Source organism: Anolis carolinensis, chromosome 4 (genome assembly GCF_035594765.1).
Source record: "Anolis carolinensis isolate JA03-04 chromosome 4, rAnoCar3.1.pri, whole genome shotgun sequence".
NCBI lineage: Eukaryota > Metazoa > Chordata > Lepidosauria > Squamata > Dactyloidae > Anolis > Anolis carolinensis.
Genome location: NC_085844.1, coordinates 20984115 through 21007322, shown reverse-complemented (window position 1 = coordinate 21007322; position 23208 = coordinate 20984115). Strand labels below are relative to the sequence as shown.

Genomic DNA, 23208 nt, shown 5'->3' with positions numbered 1-23208 from the left:
TGTTAGTTTTTTATAAGGAGCGGGATTCTTTGCTTGTGTGGCATCAATCTTCACACCTGCAGCCCACTAATGTGTAACAGTTCAACCTCAGTTTTACCAACCCAGTTAAAACTAGGCCAATAATATTCAGACTGGCTATATGCAAAGCTAAATATAGCACGAAAACACATTTGCAGAAGGTATTTGGCCCAACTGTCAATTGAAGAGGCCAGAGATTTAGGGGGGGGGGGGGGGGAAACAGAAATAGCAAAAAATTGTACCTCATGGTTGACATTCTGTGTGTAGATGCTGAGAAATTCCTGGAAGGGAAAAGTCAGATTGATGCCAATATGTGTAACCTTACACAAATTTTGGAGCCTTCCACTTGATCTTCAAAACAGGAAAAGAAGAATCAGGAGAGAAAGAAACTTTGGGCACTTGTTCTACTATTTTCTTCCTTCAGTAATATGATTTTTTAAAACCGCTTTCCAACTTTATATTCTTTTTCTCATTCAGAATTAATGGTATAGTTCTACAGTGATCTCCATTTTCACCTTACCTTCATAGTGCCCTTGACAGCTATTTGCACATACTTTCCAGCTATATGGGGCAAAAGTTTTGCTGCTTTCATTTGAGAAGCCTGTTAGCTAGTGGCCTAATACACATGGGAGAGGAATTGAGAAAACTCCACCATACCACTTCTATTACGAGTTATCTGATCCAGACACTGCATGTGTTCCCCTAGGCTGTACATAGACAATGACCTCTGTATCCACAGGGGGTACATTTCTACACTTACCTTGGATGTGTGAAACCACAGATCATACTGAAGTCTCTTGAAGTGAATGACTTCCAGTGGAAGCATACCAGAGAATCAAGTTGTAGAAGATTTATTCATGAGTCATTTGTCAGTGCCTTACCCTTAGAGTGAGCGAATGTGACATGGCTAGTGGGGTTTCCATGGCCTACCATGTTTCCAGAGTTCCTAGTCCAACACTTCACTACTACATTACTACATGAAGATGATAGCATAATTGAAACAGATATAAAATGTGCCTTACCATAATGACAAAAAAGTGTAACTAAAAGACGTTATCACACCAGGGCTTTAAAGCAGGCAGCCCTGCATTTCTGCCACCTGCAGAATTCTGGGAAATGTCCACTGCCCGCTTTAAAGCCCTAGTGTGATAATGTGGTAAGTGATCGGATATCAATGCTAAGAGAAGACCCAAAGTCACCTCATATATCCTTCTAAATCCTTTGAGTTTAACTGGAATTGGATTAGACAAATAGAGGGCAATTTCTAATACAGGACTATCCTTTTACAGCTCTTGGAATACAGGACTGTGTTCTATAAAAATAAGACTCTTGGCTTTAGTAAAATGGAAGCAAAGTGTTTCTGAATACCAGTTACTGGGAAGCAACAACAGATGCATATTACCCTAAAGTCTTGTTTGTGGGTTTCCTAAAGTTGGCTTATCTAGGAAACAAGATGCTGGATAGCCAAGCTCTTTTCATTTGAGCCTATTACACCAAGATATTCCACAGTTGCAATAAAATTAGCATAAATATATACACTTTTCAAAAACAACTGAATAACTAAATATTGGTTTTCCAATAATAGCTCTCTATGGGTAAAAAAATCAAAACCTCAAACTGTACATTTTTCTAAGGCTACATATTTCTCTTTGGCTATGATTTACAATTCCACTTTCACAATCTTGAACTATATATTGCTAATTTGGCCATTGTAGATTGGACACAAATGCCCAACCATTTCTGCAGGGAAAAAAAATTTCACACAAACACACACACACACACACACACACACACATTCAGCCTCCTTTTCTACAACAGCAGGATAAAAAAAATCCATCCTTGCAGATGAGCATGAAGATATCAGTTCTGAAGCTAGAAAGCTACAAGTTTACACTACTGAATTTCCTCAAACCATCTTGAATAATTAAGCATGAGAGCCATGCGGAGAATGATAGTATCATCTGGTTATACTTTTGGTAATCTAATAGCTATTATGGCTGTATCTGCTCTTTTCTTACTAGCAGAGGTCACTCCAAGATGACTACTAAAGCACTAAGAGGAGAAAAGGCTAATTTTATTCCAGTAAGTTATTTATGACTTATTTTATACCTGCAAATTTTAATTATCATGGACCATAACGACTAATGTGCCCGCATGACTTCTGTGCGGTGCACAAATCTTAGCAGGGCTCTTATTCTTAACAAAGACAAGAATTTATTTCAATCCTTTTCCTCATTGAAGAGGATCATGTTAAGTATAGCTTTTGTGCTGACATGCTGGTTCAGATAATGAAATCTGGAATGCAATTTGAAACATCTCTAAAACCTATCAGCATTATCTATTCTCCCATTTACATTCAGATTGGTCACAGTGACTTGTTCATAATCCAGTATCTTAGGTAATAATTAAAGGAGAAAATCTGACTTCACTGGTGACCTCCTTTCAAGATACATGCCCCTTGACAGCTAAGAAAGGAGGCAATCCATCAGATTTGTTCATGCAAATCTGATCCTGAGATTTGAGATTGCTATGAACAATTAAGTTAGTAGGATTTTTAAAAAGCAGTATTCCAAAGACACAAAAGAGAAATTTACAAAGTAACCATTATTTATTTATTTTATTTACAACATTTTTACCCCACCTTTCTCATCCGAGGGGACTCAGGGTGATTAGTACAATATGGTGCGTATTGCTTCCTGAGTACCCTTCTGCTGTCCCAGTTTAGTAGGGATAAACCAAACACCTTTTCAACTGTATTTGAAATGCCCCACATTCTCTCACCTCCACCCACTTCCTCCTTTGTTCTCAGCTTACTTCCACTGGTGCAAACTGACTTCAAAGTGCATACTGAGGGCCCATCCAGACAGGCCCATAACCCGGGACCTGTCTTGGTTTTACTTTAGATGTCCAAATGACACCTCCTGTAAAACTGAATTAATTTAGAACAAACCAGGGTTTGGTTTGTTCTGACTTAATTTGATACCCCATTAGATTCTGGCCACCATAACCTTTCTTCTCACCTCTTTCCTGGCACATCACTTCCTCACACCAGGAGGGTGCAAGGAGGAAAGTTATGATGGCCAGGTATGTTTAACTTAATTTTAGGGATAAATTGGGAGGCTTTGGAGTGGCTGCATATATCCCGATTTTAATCGGGATGGCATGTAGCCATCCCCCTCCTGAGAAAGTCCTGTTTTTTTGTGGGGAGTAAGGATGGAAATCCACACCAAAGTAGATTTTTTAACCTGCTTTAGCACAGATTTTGGTGCTGTCTGGAAGCGTCCATAGTATCTCACCTTTTTTCCAATGTGGACTCAAAGCATCTTGCATCCAATTAAAAACAAAGTACAGCTAAAAAGTACAGTTTTGATGCATGAATATTCTCTTAAAATGAAGTAACTTTATCTTACTATGGAGATATCTGGGCCTTGGTTACTCTCTGAACAGGAAATTTTAAAGACTGAAAAGTATCAGGCTAAATCGAAATGCAATAAATCATTTAATGGGCCTTCAGCTTTTTTAAAAACCATCCATTATAATTTGTGTGATTTCATTCACTAACAGTGGGAATTAAGGTAAAGAAAGCAAAGCCCTAGCACCTGTCAGTATGTCATGGTTTACAAACTAGGCCAAGATTATTCAAGATGAAAAATAAAGAACTTACACTTCAAAACTTCCAATTCAAGTGTGTGGGTGGGAATGGTTGGGAGATGTAATTTATCAACTTGACTAATTACAGTAGAATTAGAAGTAGAAATTGAGATTGCTGGCATCTGAGATGAAAAACAGACCAGATAAACTAATTTAACATAGTACCACTTGTAAAATACTTCTGGTGTCAAATAAAGTATATGAGAAATGAAAAGTAGAGCATTGGCCACTTACTTCAAAATATTATATGATAAACACTTGTGACCTTTATATAGTATAGTGGAACACATGCTTACATTCCTAACATTGTGGTATCTCCAATTAAGCCTAGATTTTAAAAACTCCAGAAAGTCAAGATGGTCATTGCCATCAGAACAACTGACAATATTGGGTTTGGTGGACCAATAGACCATTAATATGTTGTGAGAGAATACAGAATCATAATATTATTCTATGAAAGGAAAATGTTGACTCCTTTATACTACAAATAGGCCCCATCAACACTGTCATATAATACAGTTTGAAACTGCATTATATGGCCAAAGTAGACTGACATAATTCAATTCAATGCAGTGTAGACTCATACAATGCAGTTCAATATGTCTACACTGACTATGTAATCCAGTTTGAAACTGCATTATTTGGCAGTGTAAATGGACCTCTTGCTAATTGTTGGCCATTAATCATTTCTTCTTCTGTTCCCCAACTCCTGAGGAGAAAGCTACCATCTTTTCATCCCTTCATCGAATGCTGACAACTCAAGGCTGAATAACAACTTGACAAAGTTATGCATTGACTCATCACATCCCAAAAGGACAAAGATAAAATTGAGTCCAGTAGCCTAAAACAGCTGTAAAATTGAAATTGTTTAAGAATATTAATAATATAATCACTTGTGTTTCTTCCAATCTAGATGTATTTTCAGTGATCATTTGCTGAAGTACTGTCTTCATTGCTTGTCTGTTGTGTTTGCTTGAAATAGTTTCGATTGAGTTCATCTGAAAATGTAAATATGGTAATCTTAATCTGGATAGTACAAGCTAGTCACCAAGCATTAGACAGGTTTGTCATTATGGTTGCTGATGCATTTTTACTTGAGGATAATGTTGGAATCTTCTTCATGAAGACCCTGTTTGCTCCTTCCTTACACCAACATTGAATTGTGCCAATCTCAGGGGGCAAGATCTGGTCTGATAGCCAATGGAAGTAAGACTGCCTTGGTTGTCCTTACTGGTTTTCTTCATTACCAAAGAAATAAATATGGTCTAGCTTTTGCTGCAATCTGATTGGTTTGGCTACATGGTACTGTACAACCACTGTGTCTACAGGAGATGCATTCCAACGAATACACACCTTGCAAATACCCAAAACTGTGAATAATAGCAAATTTGTATTTTGACTATACTTGGGCCAGAAACATAACATAGAGAGACCCACAAACACTTCTGCTTTGGGAATATTTTTTGGAGCATGAGTTAGTGATACAATGGATATCAAATCTGTGGATAAGGAAGTTATACTGTATTTATTCCTTTCTATGGCCTATAGGTCTGGGACAATGCTTTGTGTTGGTTTGATTATGCTACACTGTCCCAGTTACCAGTACACAAGCAAACAATCCACACCCGTGTTTTACTTGAAGTAAGATAGAACCTGCTTGTAGATGAACTTTAAGTAGGTTGTATCTTTAATCAGAAGGATGTTAGCTATGAAATGCAAACCAAGGCTGAAATCCAAGTTATCCTATATACTTGTGTACAAGTATAAATCTGGAAATTTTTGTTAATAATCAACCCAAAAAAACCAAGTCATCTTATTCATTGATCAATGTAAACACTATACCTTAACTCTTGTTTTAAAAGGAACCATCCTTTTCTCTGAGTAGAGTGGTGAAAGGCAGGATCTTAGTCCAGGGATGGGGAACGTTTGGCCCACAGACCACATGAGGCCCACAAAGTCATTTGGTCGAACTCCATGGCATCTGCAGCTGCCTTCTTTTTCTCCTCCCCTCCCTCCTCATTCTCTCTCTCCTTCTCTGGGGAGCAGTTAGTCAGCCTGCCTCACTCTTTCCACCACTCACCTCTCAGCTCTGCTGGGGATGAGGCTGGAAGGAGACCCAACCAGGGGAGGACCCACAGCCCAGACAGATTCCTAGCTGCCTATCTGACCAGATGCCCTCCTCGCCTGTCTGCTCCTCCCTCCAAGCCTGGTGGCCACATTCCCCTGCCATCCTCCATCTGGGTTGCAATGCTGCCTGAGAAATTGCCAGGGCTTCTAGAGCTGTGACTGCTAGCCAAGCCCACCCAGGTTGCCCCTCCTCCCATGTGTCAAATGCAGCTTCCCTCAACCGGGCCTCTCACCTTCCCCAATGATTGAGGGGCCCTTCTCCCCACCCTAATTTTTTATGGCCTGTAAATGATGTTATAAATATCCAAATGGCACTTGGAAGAAAAAAAAATGGTTTCCCATCTTTGACTTAGTCCATCCCAGGAGAGGGAAGATGCATTTGACCTATAAGAGGAAGGGGAACCCAGGAGAACTTTTAAAACTCATTGTAGCACTGCCTTTGGTCTTTTTAAAAGCCTGGCTACAATCGTGCATTCAATTGCAGTCCATGCATTCATTGGTGCAGAATGACCATTCATCTATTCACAGAACATATCATAATCCATAATTTTGGCCTCTAAACCTGCTCTCATTTTATACATGAGGCTAAGCTATGCATGAGTATCTCTATGGTGTTGAAATATGAGACATTGATGGAAAATTGACATGGTGATTGCAACAAGGTAAAATTAGGAAATGGAGACAAAGAAATTATGGTCACCAGCTATGGGAACTAAGAGGGTACTGGAGTTAGGATGATGAAACTGGATCTCGAAATATAGAGACTTGCAATGTGGTGCATTGTATTTCGTACTGCAAGGGATGAGTAAAAGTGGGAAATATATGCAGATGGAGCAATGGTCAAGGATGTGGTAAGTAGGTTGAAATTTTTAATAATTTACTAATATTTTTGGTAAAAGCTTTTGCATGAAACAAAGTTTGTGTACAATGAACCATGAGAAAGTGTTTCAGCCAGTTATGTGGATAATTATAGATTTGAGAGTATTTTGGATTTCAGAATTCCTGATAAGGGATGCTCTATCTGAATTTCATTTTTTGATGTTTTTCATAGTGGAGAAATCAGGTAGCACTCAAAAGTTCTGTAGGGGAAATCTTTGCAGTTTTTGATATGTGTTTGATATGAATTCTTTCTTTCTTTTTTAAAGAAGCTTCTCCCCTCTAACATTTTTTCTAGTTATGTTCTATCTTCATGTTCTATTTTTGAGTGTTTGGCTCATTACCCGGAAGAATCATCTCCATCTATCTTCTGATGCTGTATCCTCAAAAGAATATGTTCTATACCACATTATTAAAATGGTAAAACAGCATAACTTCAACATCAGTCTGAAGAACCTGAAACTTTGTAATCCATCTTTAAGTGATTAAGTTAACATGTGACTATTGCCCTAACTAGGAGCACCACAAACCACATCATGTTGTCTTAAAATGAATGCCAAACTGCGTACTAGTACATTTTTATGTTTGCTTTGTTCAGAAAGTTCTGCCTTTGCTCGAAGGCAGCTTTATTTGCTCTTTGTGGTACCACATAGATTGGCCACCTAGAATTGTGACATCTGCATTCTGTCTGATCATTCTAAGATGGAAAATTAAGATCTAACCAGTAAAAGTTGGCACCGAAGCAGCAGCAATATGACCATAGAAAGCGGAGGTTGACAAAGCGAGACATTATCTATACATATATAATTTTAAAATAATTAAGCTACTCTTCAAATAAGTTTCTTCTAGATCCCAAGAAGGTGAAGTTAACCACTTGCAACATGTATTTTAGGGTGACTAACCAAATGAAAATATTTTAAGGTAGTATATGCCATTTTTGATACAGATCACTTTAGCTGTAAAAAGCAGACTCCAACATCTCTTAAAGTATTTTTAAGTACAGGTTGAGTATCCCTTATCTGAAATGCTTGGTATTAGATATGTTTAGGATTTTGGTTTTTTTTATTATTTTGGAATAATTGTATTTGCATATACAGTGGAACCTCAACATCAGAGCTTCACAATTTGAGAGTGTTTTAAGAACTGTTACGCAGCACAGGTTTCACTTGACATACTAGCAGTGTTTTGAGTTAAGACCTAGTGCCAGAGGGAGCGTTAGCGTCAGAATACAGGGCTTTAGGGCTTCAAGGGTGCAGCCTCCATGCCTCATGCTCTTATCCGCTTTGGGAGATTGCTGTCTGTTTTGCTCTTGTCTGCTTTGAGGGACTTTGGGTTAGTTGATTTTGTGTGGGTTTTATTGATGGTATGTTTGGCTTCATGAAATGAAAAAGGGAGATAGAGCAAGAGAGAGAGAGAAAGAGACTGGAATAAATAGAGTATGAAGAAAATGATAGTTCTGCTTCTTCACTTTGTGCTTTCTTGCCACAACTTTGTGCTTCTGTCATTTTAAAGCTGATCTTTCTTTTCTATTGTTCCATGTGAATGTGCAGGTGTTGCCTTGCTGTTGAACTGGCCAACACACATTTTGTTGCCTCAGGTGTGCTTCCTTGCCACATATTTATGCTTCTACCATTTTTAAATTGATATTTCTTTTTGTAATTGTTCCATGTGAATGTGTATTTATACATGATTTGTTATTTCTAAAGTACATTTTATTATTTAAAAGCCATTCATATGGACACTTTGTGATTTTGGAGTTCTGGATAAGGGATGTTCAACCTATATTTCTGTTTAATCAGTAACTCTTACATTATCAATGCTGATCACCAGGTAAGGAACTACCAACAGTCATGAGCAATAGGGATGTAAATATTTGATTGCTTTGTTCTCACAAGTGGAAGACAAAATAATTGCCACTATTTTTCTCACCATGAGGAAAAAAAGGAATGTTTCTACACTGTTTTCACCTAGTATTTACACATGTAGAAATGCATGTGGTTTTTTCAATCAAAATCATATGAGAGATTTTACATGAAAAGCACTGTTGCGTGTGCATATTGTCTCTGCAACTATTCACTCACCCACAGAAATGTTGCATACACACACACACAAACAATTTTGAACAGAAGAGATCTTGTACAAATAACACTTTTGAAACAACAACATGATTTGGGATATAAAATTCAATTTTCAGCATGGAAACTGAAATGGTGAATAATTCAAGAATGAATAAGCTTCCCATTTCTAAAAACCCAATCATGATGAAAAATCAGTTGTCACCTATATTTTGCAGGCACTACCTGCATCAATGAAATCATAGATCTTTAAGGGATATGTGTGTGTGTGTGTGTGTGTGTGTGTATACAAACACGTACACATACACACAAATGTAATGTTTTTTTTTTAAAAAAAAAATATCTCAGCAATCCCAACAGTGCTACTTTAGATCTGAAAATTGAAACCAAGGAACATTTAGCAGAACCTGGAAAATATATATGTATTAATGTCCATTTGTTATTACATTTGTTTATTGGATGCTGTTACTTAACATTTTAAGGAAAAATAGTCACCCTAATTACTGTAACTATTTGATTTTCTTTGCAAATGATATGATAAGCTGTTGCCAGGGAGGTACTTCTGATTTTAGAGTCATTAATGTGGCATTGCAGTGTGTGTGTGTGTGTGTAGCATTTTTGGAACCAATTTGGTTTTATTCAATCAAACAATTCTCTATTAGGTTCAGAGGAAGTCAAAGAAAACTCCTTGCTGTGGCCATTTCAGTGAGAAACACTGTACTCTAACAGCATTTGAAGGGCTAATATTGCCCTGTGAAATATTCATAACCTATCCTCTAGGGCTCTGTTTTGTGGCTGTTGTATTGCCATTATCACTTTCAAGACAAAGCGAAGAAGATGCGAAAAGGGTAACTGAGTTGGCCCAAAGACATCCATAAACCTGATGCAGAACAATAACTGGGATCTAAATCTGCAGAACCAGGATTCTGCTGCATAATCACAAAATGCTCTCCTCTTTGAGTGAATTATGGATTAAGCAAATAACTATTCTGGTGGAACAGCCCTGCTATCTGTTGCCGGCTCAGTTCTATAGCACAGTTTCTTACTAACTGGAAAAAATATACTGTCTAAGATGTAGAGCTGCATTTTGGCAAGAGTGTTTATGGCATACTTATAAACTGGTGGAAATGGCGGGTCTTAATGAAAATGTTGACCCAGTTTTTCATGTGCCTCTGTACATAATGAAAGATCCTCTACACAGCCGTTGCTTACATCGAATCACTTGTGTTCCTTATTGGAAAATAATATAACTTAAAAGCAATTAGCACATGTAAAGAATGTCTTCCCAGAAGGAAAGCTGGAACAAATCACCGATTTTCTCTTGCTGGTATTTTGGTAAGAGCCCATTTTCCAATATGCTGTGGTTGTAAAAGGGGCAGTAAAACCCTCATCCCAATTTAATTTTGTACCAAAAGCCTCATTTTTGGCTATATATCTTTGCTGTCCATAGCCAAACTTAAACAGAAAGAGGTGTTTTTATTTTAAAAAAGAGAAAATGAAAACCATGTTCTCAGTGCATCAGCAGTTGGTGGCATTTTTCTAAAATACAATCCCTTGGGGGCTCAGCTTACTATTGACATTATTTGTGTTAATGGGAATGTATGTGCATTTTTCCACTAAATGCATTATTACTTACACATGTCATATGCGTTGTGCCAAATGTGTGATTTTGAAAAAAATATTTAAGAGAAACTTTAAAATCGAAGAGGGGCTTGTTTCATTTTAGACAAAGTCCTAAAGTCAATTTGTTGACTACATTGATTCAATGGGATTCATATAAATACATCAGATTCTTGGTATCTACTGTATTAGGTTCCAGGACACAGACACGATAAATATCAAAATCTTTGGATTCTCAGATCCCATTATTTACAATAGAGTAGTAAACTGCTGACCCTTATGGCAAAATATTTCAAGCTGTCGATGGTTGAACCCATGGATGCAGAATCTTTGGATATGGAGAGCTGTCTGTATTCACTTACCATACAGCACTAGTGGTTCATCTACAATAGAGGTTTAATATGGTTTGACACCACTTTAACTGCTATAGTTCAGTGCGGAATCATGGGAACTGTAATTTTGCAGTGTTTGCAAGACAGTGCTGATGCCTTCTTTGTAAAAAAGAATGCTAATGCATCACCATACTAAAGCTCCCAGGATTCCACAGTATTGAGCCTTGGCAGTTAATGAATCAGTTCTACAGTTTAGATGCATCCTAGGCATAGCCTTGACTCAGGTTTTTTTTTTGTCTTAGGTGGGGTTTTATTTTTTTTAATCAAGTATTTAAAGGTTAGGGTTGTGCAAGGATTCCTTTTCAAAAGCAGTCTTCGGCTGGTCCAGTGGATCCGGCTTGTGGATCCGGATGGCTGTAACTGCATGGGCTCCACTGCCATTTTTTTCTAGCCACAACAGAACAGTGGTTGTGGAAAAATGGCTGCTTTTGGTTTCTTTCAGCAACATGTGGAGTGCAGGGAGGGAGACAGCAGCTAGAAGGGGAAGGATTTCAGAAGCTCTTGCCCTTAAATCCATGTCTCCTTGAAAGACAGAAGGGAAAGAATTCCAGGAAAGGGGGTCTCTTAAGCCCTTGCTTTGAATGCAGGACTCCTTGAAAAACAGAAGGAAAGGGATTGCAGTAAGAGTGGTATCCTTACTCTGATGCTTTCAATCCAGGTCTTAATGAAAGCCATAAAGACAAATAATCCCAGAAAGAGTGGTATCTTAATTCTGGTGCTTTTAATCCAGTTCTTAATGAAGAATATAAGGACAAACAATGTCTAAAATGATGGGAAGTCCTCCCATGGGCCAGATTGAAAACAAATCTTTTGGCTTCCCCAATCAAAAATGGATTTATGTCCTCCCGTATTTGGAAAGCTCCTGAAAAATGGATCGGGGCCCCCTCCAAAATCCAGGTCACTGAAACGGATCGCAGTTTACCCAAATCACACGACCCCATTAAACATTGTTCCATGAGCAGCTACCATCTCAACGCACCCTTGGAAAGCATGAGGTTGACCTCACAGAAGACTTTGAGGTCCCGGTGCCCTCTATTCCATATTTTAATGTTATTCCATAACCACATCTTCTGGCCAATTTACACACATCAGAAGCCCTCTTTTGGACTTCACTGTGGCAGAATGTCATTAAGTTCCATTAATAAGAGCTGTGATATAAATTGGCAGAAACCTTGGAACACAGATGTGGAGTGATGTAGTTCATCCCTAAATCATGTATTTGCATTGCTTTGAAAAATAGAAATTTCAACACAGGCATGTTTTGGCTCTCAGAGAAATCCACCGCCAACCTATATATTGAATCAATGCTCAGTGTGAGCTAAAATCAAGTCTGAATCTGATTTGCTGGGTTTTGTCACTTTCCATTGCACCATGATAGCTATTTAAACTGAATAATGTTTACGCTCAGAAAACAAATGCATATTTCAAAGTGAGAATTGGGCTGCTTAAGGAGTTTTCATCATCTAACAGTGTTTCTTTAAAACACTGTTGTTGTTTTTTCTAAAAGCTGTCGAGCACTGTATTCATAGCAGCATAATAGCAGTTGAGATAAATGAACTGGTTTGTTACAATTTATGCTAGGAAGCTGTTTATTATTTTCAACATCTTTATATCCAAAATTCAGTGACAACTCTTTGTCTTCTTTATTTCTGAGTAATTCTTTTTCCCGCACTGCTATTCATCGAATTGACAGGACTCTCCTATTTTATCTCCAGACAAGTAGAATAAAAATCTCTCTACACTGTCCACACAATACCTGAATATTGTCTCCCCATATTATCTCAAGCGTCATCTTTGCACCATGTTTATAAAATGAAAATTTTCTTGGCATATGGCACCTCCGCTGCACCTTTTGAAGCCAAACACAAAGGCAATGGAACATGTTCAGTTCAATAAAACATGCTACTTGATTCAACCACAACAGCATTAAATTAGCAATAGACATAAAGTCTAGTACATTTTTTTTACAAAAGTGTCATAATTACCAATAGTAATTTCCCTATGTTTTCAGCTTCACTGCCAAAGTCAGACATTTGAAGTATTCTATCATCTTTAGAATGGAGCTCTTCCTTGTTATCAGGAAAATCGTTTTTCTCCCCTTTGGGCACAAGTCTAATTGTAACCAGCAAAAAGCAAAAGCAGTCTGCATTTCCATTTGTGGGCATTATCTCCATTCCTCTTCTGAACAGGGATCAACAATGATTTAGGGTTGACAATCCTTACTATCTTGTAGTATGTGTTCTAGTAGTGCTTTATCTCTTGTTTTGACAGTGTTGTTAACCTCCTTGAGCTGCGAGTAGAAGCTGGTAATAAATTTATCATCATCATCATCCCCCTAGTAGTCCTTTCACATTGCACAATTATAGCTCTACAATCCTGGAGTTAGCCGTTGGGTGAAGCACTAGAGAGCCTTTTCTTAAGTGCCATTCCAAGGATCCTGTAGGATGGCACCATAGCTGTTAAAGAGGAATAACAGTGCTGCAATTCTGTAGTATATATGAGGCTATTTGGAGGGAAATACATTCACAGCTGCATAAGGAAGGAGGTTTACTTACAAGGCAACCAGGAACAGGAATAAAAGAAACAAGAACCAGTGGAACATTTGGGAAAACTACAAACAGGCCAAAAACAATAAAGCTAATTAAACCTAAACATATTAGCACATGGGCCTCAATAGAGTGGGATCCAGGGACCAGGAAAATAAACATCATAATCCAATAGTAGTCCATAAGGCACAGATAAATAGAGACAACATATAAGGCAGGACAAAAGAGGCAGTGGGCCAACTTGAGTTTTATACCCCAAAGCCTCAGCCATTCTGGGTTATTCCCACTGACCACTCATCAGCTGACTAGCAGCAGCTTTTGCCTGGTTTCTAGATGGGACAAGTTCCCACAGGAACACAGCTGAACTGTTTAGGACTAATTAGTGAGGCTTCTGCTTTGGCCTTAAAAGGCTTGAGCCAGAATAAGCTCATGTGCAGATGGCTTGATGTGGGTGGATATTTTCAGGTTTAGAAAATGGTCATTGAAATGTACAGAGGAAAAATGGATTTGTTTGCATCACTAGACTTCCTGTTCATATGGGAACTATGCAGTTCCTGTGACAACACCAAAAGGTAAGGATCCAATTCAGCTAGAGCTGTCTGCCTTCTGTTACAGATTGTGAATAAGCTCCATCATCAGCTCAGAAAGTGAAACATCGCATGTATGTTGATTCTTAGGACGTCATGAGATGTATTGCAGAAAGTGTTGTCTTCTTAGCAAAGCTTATCACCTCCTTCCCTTTAAAAAGACATCATTTTGTTTTACAAATCCCATCCCGCTTTATGTTCTCTGGCCTTCTCCCATTCTGTCCCACATTCTGAGCCATCACATGAGTAAGTACAGTCCCCACCCACTCTGCATTCTTTTTTTTAATCAGGGAAAACTTCAATATCAAAAGCCAAGATTACTATGGACCTTATTCCATTTGAGGAGGAAAGTGGCAGAACTGTAAACCCCTTTGCCATGATCTGTCTTTCCCATAGCTTCCTGCCTTGCATTAGACAAGTGTTCTTATAAACCACTTTGCCATGATCCTTTTCTCCCGTGCATAGGGAACTCAGAAGACGGTTTCTCCCCATCTCCTGTCCCCCCCCCTTCCCTTTCTCTACAATTCTACTACATTTCAGGGACGAAGTACAACAGATGTCAACCAGAAGTAGTTTTATATTGTGTGAAGGGCTCTATGGCACTTGGTCCCTGAAATGTCTTATAATTGTATGGAAATGGGAGGATTTGCATCTGATGAGGTCATTAGATCCCTATTTAATACACTCAACTAAAATAACTCTCTTGAATTAATGTAATTTATATAAGTGTGGGTTACCAAGATGGGACTCCTGGTGGAGGACTAGGCTAGAGTGAAAATAGATTATGCAAATAGTTGTATTATCAGGGGTTTTGTACATTTTGCCCCTAATGCAACCTTTTGTAAGGACACACACACACATACACACACAATTGACTTAGGTGGGAAAGTAATCTATCATTGCATAGTGCTCAAGGCCTTGGTGCCCAATATGCAGCTTCTTGGACAACAGTGGAATAATCAAAGTGTCACATATCTATGTTATATGACAGTTTTCCCCACATTCCCATTACATTGGAGCTATGCTATACTGTCACTAGCAATTGGATTCAGACCTTTGTATTTCCAAAATGGGTTTTCCTGAATATGCAAGAATAGTTGCCATTTGTTACTAAGGTGCTATGGCGGAATTGAAATTTGAAAGCAACTGCTATAAATACAAAAACATCAGTTTCATATAGTTTCATATGGCATTTAGAAAACAAGATGATTGTATTCATTCAGATAATGTCTCATAAGTGACAGGCTGGATGGGCTATATCTTTGAGAATCCATCTGCCAGTATGACTATGCCGGCTAAAAGGTTGTGGAAGCTGTAGCCTGCATATACTTGTGTATATGTTTAACCTTACAACTAAGTCGATAGCAGGTTTGGGAGTCAAAATTATGGATTTTGATATGACCCATGGATCAGTCAAGGGTAAAAATTTTAGAACTCATTTTACAGAGATAAAGAAATGTAACACATGCAGACAAAATGAACTTTTTCCAAGTTCTCCCACCCTGCTTTAACTCCCCAAATAAGGTGAGACCTGAGAGGCTTCAGATTTTTTTCAGATTATCTTGACCACTTCTAGTGTCCCCATCCTGGCAGCGAAGTGCCAAAGAGCCACCAGCATGAAGGGAAGAGTGGAGTAGGATGGAATTGTTTTTTTCAGTTTCTTCTTTCCCCTTTTCTCCCTACTGCAGCAGCAAAGCACCTAAAAACCTCCAGCACAAAGGGGAGGGTGGAGGAGATTCGGCCTTTTTCAGTTTCTCCAAGGACTGACTATGGCAAAAACTAACATTGTCCCAGGAGATCCCCCAAAATGCATCAACCAGGTCCCTCCACTCTCCTTGCCAAAGAGCTGCTACCACTTCCCTGTCTAGGTAAGAAGCAGCACTGCCACAGGGAGAATAGAGGGGACTGGTCCTCCCCAACTGACCTTGGAAGGTGCTGAACAAACTATGCTCTGGCACCATGAGATGCAGAGCTAACCTTAAGAAATGCGGCTACAAAGTGGAGCCCATGACATGCGAGGGTGGAGAAGAGCAAACCACAGATCACTTACTACAATGCAGTCTGAGCCCTGCCACATGCACAATCGAGGACCTGCTTATAGCGACACCAGAGGCAGTCCAAGTGTTAGAGAGAGATATATATATGCATATTTGTCCTCCTCTATCCTGGCAGCTTGCTTGCTGTGTAGGCTGTATCCTGATTCATGTATCCTGGTGTCCTCATCTACTAAAATGTGAGATTAGGCACACTTTGGAAATGACAACAGCATTCCTTCAGGGTCAGCCCCTGCAATTCCTCTGTAGTTTTTTTTAGTGTAAGTTCATTCACTCACGCTAGCGTTGAAAGGGGGAGATTGCATTAAATGTGTATTGATTTATTTTCAGCATTTGATACTGCTTTTTCAGCTGAAATGAGGGCTCTCAAGAGTAGTTTACATGAAAGAATAAAACAGTGTCAAATAATAAAAAGGAAAGCTAAAGTGAAAAGGAGCTCAGCCAAACCTTTGGATCTGAAAACTGTTAAAAGCCAAGCAGAATTAGAATGTTATCACTGGCTGCCTAAACACCAATTGTGGGGGCTACCATGTGGGACCTGTTCCTGTTGCAAGTATTTAAATGGATATATTTTATGTCAAAGGCTAATATCCCTTTTGCTAAAAATCAAGAGGAGAGTGACTGGTGTGCATTGATACCATTGCTATACTTATTCTGCTGCTACTGTTTCTTAACCCGAACAAGTGCTCTAGGAAAATATTATTTTAACATTTTAATCTGATTTTTAATGGCATTTGAATCATGGTTGTGGTAAATCTTAAATCTGTTTTCATACACCCATCTAATATACCATGTCTGTTCTTCTACTAAACATAGTATTCCCAGTGTAAGAACAATATATACAAGAAATTCTGAAACATAATTAGTTTAAAACTCATGGAAAATTGAGTTTTTTTCATGACAGTGTTGGGACAACAATGGACTTGTACCCTTAAAAACTTTGTAGCCATAGAAGTTCTACACAAGGAAAGCCCTTTGGATTAGTGTTTCACAAACTCTAGTTTTCAACGTGATTTGGGCCCCATCTATACTGTGAATTGTCTGCTTTGATAATTTGGATTATATAGCAGTGTAGAAGGGGCCTTGGACTTCAGCTCCTCAAATCCCTGTCATTGGATGTCCAAAACACTTCGAAGACTGTAGTTTAGGAATCATTGCTTTAGAGCATGAACATTCTGTTATGGAAAAGCTTCACCATTTGATAACCTGTTGGAAAAAAATATTCTTATTTGGATGTGACCTGGTTTATTTTTATAGATAAAGGTTTTGCACTCTTGCCTTACATATACCAAATTAGAACTATCTACTCAGGAAGTGATGTGACTACATTGATCTTCCCTATTCTGGCAGAAGGAACTTTGTTTTCTGGTGTGGGAAATTCAAGAAATAACTGGGCCACAAAGATTGGAAGGTGGGCTGACTTTCTTGCAGGCTGATCAGCAATAGGGTTGCTAGATCAGGACTATCCCTAAAATTTTGTGGCTAAAAACAGTGGCCTAATGACAAATCCTTATGATGCTAGGAGGATTTTGCAAGAGAGACATTAGAACGGACAGCCCCTGCTGATGTCATTAGGTGGAATTGTTCTTATTGTATGCCTTCAAGTTGTTTTGAACTTAAGGCAAACCCATGGCAAGATTTTTTCAGACAAGGTTTTGCCATAGCCTTCCTTGAGACTAAGAGAATATGACTTATCTGAGGTCACACAAGCAGTTTCCATGCATGAGTAAGAATTTAAATCATGGGGTTTGAGTCCAACATTCAAACCACTGCATCATGCTGGCTCTCGCCTCATCATGTGTCATCAAATGGCATTGCCCACATTTGAATAGATGCAGAAAACTCTTTTCAAGATCATCCTCTCACGCTGAAGTTTCTTACCTTGAAGACTATAGAAAAGACTTGAGGCTTTAGGAACCCTAATCAGCAATGACTGTGGCAGCTGAACATTGGTATCACAATTCATTTGCCAACGGGGGTCACCCCCAGCTTTTTGCAGAATTGCAATGTTCAATTTATTTTAAAATATGTTTTTATGTAAAGGCTAATCACTAGACTCTACTAGAATGGTGAGCCTTTTCACATTCTCACTTGTTAGGGTTCTGGGACTGGACTCCACACTCCACCTGCAAGAAGAGTGCACCGTTTAAAACATTCCGGTATTACTGTTCAACAGTCTGAAGTCATTCTGCTGGATCTACATTCACCTTTCGACTTTTCTGTTGTTGTGCTTAACAGCACTAGTATCCTTGCCTAGTGTCAATATCTGATCAGACACTTTGTAGAGATACTAGACTGCATTTCTGTCTCCAGTCACTGTTAACTGCTGGAATTTTGTTGACGACTTCTGCCAATAAACTGATTTTGTTGTTAATTAAATACTTTTTTAATCTCAAAATTCTGGTTTTTTTTTAAAATCACATGCATTTTCATTGTATTTTCATTTCAAGGAGCCCCTGGTGGCACAGAGGATTAAACCACTGAGCTGCTGAACTTGCTGACTGAAAGGTTGCTGGTTCTAATCTGGGGAGCAGGGTGAGTTCCTGCTATTAGTCCCAGCTTCTGCCAACCTAGCAGTTCGAAAACATGCAAATGTGAGTAGATCAATAGGTACCATTTTGGCAGGAAGGTAACAGCACTCCATGCAGTCATGCCAGCCACATGACCTTGAAGGCACCTACAGACAACGCTGACTCTTTGGCTTAGAAATGGAATGAGCACCAACCCCAGTAGTTAATGGATTTAATGTCAGGGGAAAACCTTTACCTTTACCTTTCATTTTCATTGTAATTCTATTTTGTAAAGCAGCTTGGGTCCCAGTGTGCAAAGAAAGATTACCATTGCTCTTACCCATGCCTACATCTTTACAAGTATTCCTGGTGGGAACGGGTTAGGGGTCCTTTACTGTGGCTGCTCAGTGTTATAAAAAAGAGATTGATGGATGGATGGATGGGTGGATGGAAATACAAAAACAGTGGTTGCATCACTTCCAGACCAGATGTCCCTGTAAAATAGGAATGGGCAAAAGCAGCAGCTTCAGGGAACAATATTCGTCCCCAAGATTTCTGGGTAAGTTAAGAAGATTGTCAAAATTGGCCCCCTTCAAAAGACATTCTCCCCCCCCCCAAACTCTGGAAATGACCAGAAGTTTAAAGCAATTTTCAATTTTTCAATTTTGAGTGGCAGGACTGCCATCTATTTGAAAGGGAAAAGATGCTCTTTGAGATGATCTTTTATTTATTTTTTGGCCAGAAAAGGGTTCGTTTCTGGGATCTGGATGGGTCGAAACAGTGAGTGGGAGAGATGAATAGAGTCACACTTTGCCCGTCTTTACTGTAACACCTCATACAATTTTACCCCTTTGAGATGTTTTGAAATATCTCTATTATGTGTTGGATTCTTGGATCCAATACAACAGCACTTTGTATTTGTCTGAAAGAAGATTTAGACTTTCAAAATACATCACAATTTCGATAACTGTGAGGAGGTTTGGCTTGTGTCAGACATACAAGGGATGTTGGAACTAAGATCAATGACAAATATTTTATTACCACTTGGAAAACTGGAAAAAATGAGCATTTCCGTCTGCTTGGGAAGGACCATAAATCTGGTGACTAGCCAATACAATGGACAACTCTTAGCTAACTGAGAAAGATGATGCCAGCTGTAGCATTTGGAAAATATTAGTATTGTCCTGAGAGTATAGAATTAAGCCTTGCAAGAAGGTTTCCCCAAACTTATGCCAATCATACTACTTAATGAAAAGGCAACCTAAGCCTTCAGGATAATATAAAAACACACACCTAGTTTTCCCTAAAGGCAGGGTGGGGTGGGAAAGAAGGAAAGAAAAATCTGAATGTACTTGTTTTCTGCTCGTCTGGGAGGAAAATTTGACTAGTGTCATCTTTATAGACTTCTTAGTATAATCTCCCTTGAGGCTGTTCTTAGATAGGCAAAATATCTCCTTCTTTTATAACAGACTTTTCCTATATTTTGTTCTTCACCATATGGCTGCTGTAAATTAAAGTCATATCAAACCCCAAAGTACTTCCATATTCAATGCAAACCCCCTTTTTTAATTCCCTGGTTTCTTCATGTTTCATACAGACAATGGATCAAACTCAGTTCTGTTCCATTCTTGTTCATCATTTGCTCTTTTCTGTTCATCATCAACTTGATAGCCAATAATTCTTCTTAGTTCCTATTGGCGGATGGAGTTTTCCTAACATGGAAGAAATGTCTACGGGTTATAGTCTCCATCCCATCACATCTACCTGTCCATTGACTGCAACTTTTGAAATCATTGCTTCCACATTAGCATGTTTTAAAAACAAATGCAGAGCAAAGCAAAACGAATCTGCTTGTAACTTCAGGAAGAAAGGAGTTTTGAATGATTCACTCTTATAATTCTGTCATTCAATCAACCATGTTTATGGTGCCAAATCACAATCATCAGCTTTTTTGCTTAATAATTTTTACATTTAATTAACTGTTGGTTTCAATTGAACAATATCTGTAATCATGAATGCAAAGATGAATGAACATGTTTCCCCATCACATAGAATCATAAAGTTGGGAAGGACCATAAGAGCCATCCAGTCCAACCTCTGCCATGCAGGACTACATAATCTAAGCACTCTGAACAGATGGTCATCCAGACTCTGTTTAAGACTCCACCATACTCCAAGGCAGCATATTTCAGGTCTAACAATGTTTAGGAATCTAGACTTGCATAATTTTACATTTCTATTTTTTAACTTGCATTATTTGACAGGTAGCTTCTTGTGGTGAATTTGGGAATGTTTGTGACATTGCTTTTATGCCTCTGCTCATCTTCATCAGACTTCCTTGAATGGTGCACAGAAAACTGTTTTCCTTACTATATTTTATTTCTTGTGGCATTTACTGCCTCTAGACATAAAAAGACACAGTCTCTACTATCAGAGTAAGGATACTTTTCCTTCCCAATAGTCTGGAGGAATCTCTTTACCTGAAGTTTGAATCCATTGCTCCATGTCCTAGTTTCTGGAACAGCAAAAACCACAATTGCTCCATCTTCAATATGTCATCCTTTCACATATTTAACCAAAGTATCATGTCTCCTCCAGCCTTATTTTCTCAAAACTAAATATGCCCAGTCCTTAAGAAGCTAATCCCATGGTGTGGCTTCCAAACCATTGGTAATTTTGGGTGCCCTCCTCTGGACACGTTCCAGCTTCTCAATATCTTTCTTGAATCATGATTCCCAAAACTGGACACAGTATTCCAGATGAGGTTTGACCAAAGGATATAAGCATCTACGTAAATTTAAGGCAGCCCAGTTCCCTGCTTTGCAACACCCAGCATATGCAAAGAATCTCTTCACTATGAGCATGGCTCCCTTAGCAAAAATAAAAAATAAAAACAGGAAAAATCCGGATGTTTTTAGAACTCTGTACCTCAAAGCTATTTAATCAGAACTGTGAACTATTTCTAGCAACATTGTAGCACAAGATAGCATATGTGTGCTGTCTCTTTCAGCCCAAATCTCCACCTTGTTAGCAAGATTTTATTCCTCCCTGGTGTGTGGCAGGGCCCAAACAGGAAAACAGAGCCATAATTTAGGCCTCACTCTAGCTAATGCTGGAATTGGAGACACACATTTTTTTCTGCAAGCTACGCCAGCTACAAAGGCAGTATCCAAAGATTGTGTAAAAACTGTGGCTGGAAACAGTATATGTAGCCCACCCTCTAGAGGGTTACATCATTATTTACATAGAAATTACGTATCCTATCAATAACTAAATTCCATTAAATCAGTTGTATGGCCCCGTGTTTTGACAGTGAAAAGTCTTGAATAAACGACAATGTGCAGGACTAAAAAAAATGATAGATCTGTAGAGCCTCATTGTTGTAATGGCATCTTGACAAGTTACATTTGTTTTTCCAAGCTTTTAAAAGACTGAATGTTTCCAGCATCAATTATACAGGTGAGCAGATGAGCAAGCCAGCTCTTGGTGATGGTCACTGCTACTGATTATGCAGGATTGTTTAGCCATTTGCTAACTAACCCAAGATAGGTGCTTTCTTCCACAAGAACAATACTGGTGGACTGGCAAAATGAAAACACAATGCATTTGAATAGAAATCCCATAATTTCAGCCGTTGAGGAGATAGGCATCTGACCAATTAAATGAACATCACTGTCTTTCCCAGTCTTTTTACACAGGCCAGAATATTGCTGGTGCATCGTGCTCATGCTTCAATTTCACTATTGGAACTACTAAACATTTTTGTCCGGTGTTGTCACGACCCAGGCTACAGAGCACCAATAACCATACGCAGAAGCCAGAATCTATCTAATATCTTTATTAAGGAAATATATAAAGTTAGTAAAAGCAAATGTAAAAGATAGTCCAGAAGCAGACCTTTCAGGAAAGGTCAAAATTAGTCCAAGGAATTAATGTCCAATATGAAATATTAAGGTCCAAAGTTGTAATCCAATAACCGAAACACTCACTTTGCCAAGCAAAGTGAGGGGAGATGACAAGGTCCTTTAGTCCATAAAACTTGAACGTGGCTAGGAAATAACTTGATACTTGAAACAAGGCTTGAACGTGGAACAAGGTAACTAAGAACAAGAACAAGGTCCGTGGAATAACTTGGTAAAATCCGTGAAACAAGGCAAGGATTGGTCCTGGGAAACAAGGCAAGGTCCGCAGGTAAACAAGGCTGGGAAGCAAGGCGAAGGCTGGATAGCAAGGCAAGGCTTGAGCAAGAGCGAGGCTTGAATCGGAGCGCGCTGTCCAGACACAACTCGCTCCGTAGGCTGACGAATTGACTCCGCGAAGTTGCTACGCGGGCAAAACACCTATATAGAGTCCAACTTTCTCACCAAAGCGGTTCTCTGGGAATCAGAAACGAAAGCTAAACTCTGAGACCAGATGTTAAACTCCTTAAAGATTCTCACGAGAACCAATGTTAATTGGCAACATTCTTAGCTGCTATCCTCGCACTCCTGCGCGAAGCTGAATCCAAACTTCTCTGTTGTTTACAAAACTCCCGGCGCAAGAACACGGGAGAAGTAGGCTCTGGGGTTGTTTGACATACTTCTGGGGCACAACTTTCTTGCAGGTGCAAGGTTTCCAGATCTGCCTGGGAAGGATCTGGCTGAGAGGAATCCAGTTCAGACTGGGAAGGTAAAAAACCCAAGTTTTCATCTTCATCAGGGATTACAATGTCCTGAGCAGGACTACAAGGCCCATGGTTCATCACACTATCCC

The 23208-nt window shown here is 38.9% G+C and overlaps 1 long non-coding RNA gene across 2 annotated transcripts in view; it reads right to left on the bottom strand.

The window, feature by feature from the left end:
• Window positions 1–22200, bottom strand: part of LOC134298798 (uncharacterized) — a 56015-nt gene extending 33815 nt beyond the window's left edge. For both annotated transcript variants that reach the window (XR_010005881.1, XR_010005880.1), the window contains exon 1: window positions 261–22200. This is a non-coding gene — a long non-coding RNA (uncharacterized LOC134298798). The remainder of the gene's footprint in view (window positions 1–260) is intronic.
• Between the last annotated feature and the right edge of the window lie 1008 nt (window positions 22201–23208).